Here is a 3,662-nt window from a genome sequence, read left to right as displayed (position 1 = left end):
TGATGACAATACTCTGTGCATCATCATTCAACTGTATTTGCTTCTAGGCCCTCTGTTTTTTTTGGGTTATTTGGAGGATGATGTGGAGGGGGGGAGATGTACACAAAAACACTCAGGAATATATACTCATTTAAACCACAAAAGGGCACATTCTGTAAGACTCTGTTGAAAAGCAAAGATGTCAGGTTGAGGACTAACTTGTGCCTGACTCAAACCATACTATTTTCAGTAACTTCATATGTATGTGAAAGTTGAGCAGTTAGTAAGGAAGACCCTAGAATAATTGATGCATTGGAGTTATGGTGTTGGAGGAGAATATTGAAAGTACCATGGACTGCCAAAAGAACAAATAGATCTTTGTTGGATAAAATATAGCCAGAGTGCTGCTTGTAAGCAAGTATGGCCAGACTTTGTCTCTCATACTGGAGAAGGATATCATGTTCAGTAACGTGGAGGGTCAGCAAGAAAGAGGACAAGCCCTAGCAAGATAGATTGGCAAAGTGGCAGCATCAATGGGCTCAAGTGTAGTGATGGTTTTGAGGTTGACCTAGGACTGTGCAGTGTTTTGTTCTGTTGTACATAGGGTTGCTATGAGTCAGAACTGACTCGATAACACTTAGCAATAGCAACAACAAAACAAACAGAGAAAATGATGAAATAAAGAGTCGAACAGAAATTTTCAGTGCAAAGCTCAGAGAGACCAAGTAAAATACTATAATGAAATGTACAAAGACCTGGAATTAAAACAAAACAAAAAAGTGAAGACCTTCCTCAGCATTTTTCAAGCTAAATGAATTGAATTAAAAATTCAAGCTGAAGGTTTCTATGGGCAAAATATTGAATGACACAGAAAACGTCTAAAGTAGATGGAAAGTATACACAGAGTGACTGCACTAGAAAGAACTGGTCAATGTTTAACCATTTCAAGAGGTAGCATATGATCCAAAACTGATACTATTAAAGGAAGAAATGTTAGTTGCATTGACAGCATTGTCAAAAAGCAAAACAAACAAACAAACAAAACAAGATCCAGGAACTGAAGGAATACACACTGAAATTTTTCTACAAACTGATGTAATGTTGAAGGTGCTCACTCATCTATACCAAGAAATCTGGAAGACAGCTTCATGGCCAACCAACTGGTAAAGATCCGTATTTCTGCCCATTGTAAAGTAAGAAGACCAGAGGGATTATGAGACTCATCAAACAATATAATTAATATTGTATGCAAATACAATTTTTAGAATATATTTTAAAACCTTTTGCAACAGTCCACTAACAAAGAGTTGTCAGAAATTTAAGACAAATTGAGAAGAGGATGCACAATGAGGGATATCATTGCTGATGACAGGTGTATCTTTGCTGAAAGCAGACAATACCAGAAAAATGTTTACTAGTAGTTTATTGACTATGCAAGGGTATTCAACTGTGTGAAACATAACAAACTATGAATAGGATTTCAAAAATTGGGCAGTCCACAATCATTAATTGTGCTTATGAGTAACCTGTACATAGACCAAAAGACATATATTCAAATTGAAAAAAGGGAATAATACCAGGAAAGGTATGCAACAGGGTTGTATCCTTTTACCATACTAACTCAATCTGTAAACTGAGAAAATAATCTGAGAAGTTGAATATGATTACAGCACAACTTTGCTTGCTAGAAAAAAAGAGGTCTTGAAATACTTAGTGATTAAGATCAAAGACTACAGTGTTTAGTATGGATAACACAATATAAAGCAAATGAAAATTCTCAAAACTGGACAAATACATAATATTATAATAATTGCAGAAAAGACTGAAGTGGTCAAATATTTTATTTTGGTTGGATCCACAATGAACACATTTATAAGCAGCAGTCAAAAAATCAAATGACATTTTGCATTAGAAAATCTTATGCAAAAGATGTCTTTGAGATGTTCAAGACCAGAGAGGACAATTTAAGGACGAAGGTGTAGATTATCCAAGCTATGGTGTTTTAAATAGCCTCATATGCATATGACTATTGGACAATGAATAAGGAAAACTTCAGAAGAATTCATGTATTTGAATTATGGTGGTGGTGGTTATGTGCTATGGACTCAATGTGACCATGTATAGGGTTTCTGAGGCTGTAAATTTTTACAGGAACAGAAAGCCTTATCTTTCTCCTGTGGAACACTTGGTACTCTCAAATTGCTGGCCTTGAGGTTAGCAGCCCAACTCATAACCAGTATACTACCAGAGCTCCTTTTTAATTATAGTATTGTGAATGAAACGGAAAGTATCAAGGACTGCCAGAAGAATAAACAAATATGCCTTGGAAAAAGTACAAGAATGCTCATTAGGACTAAAGATGGTGAGAATTTGTCTCCTATAATTTGGACATATTATCAGGGACATACAGTCCCTAGAGAAGGACATCATGCTTCTCAATTTGGAGGATTAGCAAAAAACAGGAAGACCCTCAAGGATGTGTACTGATATAGTGGCAAATAAAAATGGGTTCAAACATACCAACAATTGTGATGAAGGCACAAGACCTGGCAGTGTTTCATTCTGTTTTGACTATGGTCCTTATGAGTTAAAATTAACAATGGAATGTATCATCAATTGTTAATATGCATGTTCAAGATAAAACTGAAGGGAATTAAAGCAAGTCCATGTAGGGCAAAATGTGACTTTGAGTATATACCCAGCATACAGGTAGAGAGAATCTCAAGAACAGATTTGATGTACTTGAAACAAATGACCAAAGACCAGAGGAATTGTTGAATGATATCAAGGATCATACATGAAGAAAGTAATAGATTATAAAAAAGAACAGAAAGAAAGAAAAGACCAAATGGATGCCAGAAGAAACTCTGAAATTTGTTCTTGAATGTAAAGAAGCTTAAACACTTTGAAAATTTCAAAGACAGCTCAAGAAGACAAAATCAAGTATTATAATGAATTGTGCAGAAACTTGGAGTAAAAAAAAAACAAAAGGGAAGAGCTTGCTCATCATTTTTCAAACTGAAAGATCTGAAGGAAAAAGTCAATCTTCAGATTGCAATATTGAAGGATTGTGGCTATGTAGGATACAGATAATTGTTTGTCAGTTTGTCCCACTGTGGTGGCTTGCATGTTGCAGTGATGTTGGAAGCTTTGTCACTAATATTTTGAATGTTGGCAGGGTCAGCTATGGTGGACAGGTTTCAAATGAACTAAGACTAATTCAGAAGGGGTGGTGGACTAGTTCCAAATGTTTAGCCCCTGAAAACCTATGAATAGCAGTGAATAATTGTCAAATAGCACCAGAATATTGTCACATCTAGTATCTGAAGATGAGCACCTCAGGTTGGAAGGCACTCAAAATAGGACTGGGGGAAAGCTGCCTATTCAAAGTAGAGTTCACTGTGATGATGTGAAAGGAATAAAACTTCAGTACATTAATTTACTGTTGGGGCACGACCCAAAAGTATGAGAATCAGCTGCAAACACCCATTAATAACTGAAATATAGAATGTGCAAAGTATGACTCTAGGAAAACTGAAAGTTGTCAAAAATGAAATGGAACACAAAAACATGAATATACTAGGCATTGTTGTTGTTGTCAGGTGCCATCAAGTCGGAACCGACTCATAGCGACCCCATGCACAGCAGAACGAAACAATGTCCGATCCTGGGCCAACCTCACT

Source organism: Chrysochloris asiatica, unplaced genomic scaffold, assembly GCF_000296735.1.
Source record: "Chrysochloris asiatica unplaced genomic scaffold, ChrAsi1.0 scaffold00189, whole genome shotgun sequence".
Lineage (NCBI taxonomy): Eukaryota > Metazoa > Chordata > Mammalia > Afrosoricida > Chrysochloridae > Chrysochloris > Chrysochloris asiatica.
The sequence above is the reverse complement of the archived record's forward strand: the minus strand, read 5'-3'. Positions refer to the sequence as shown.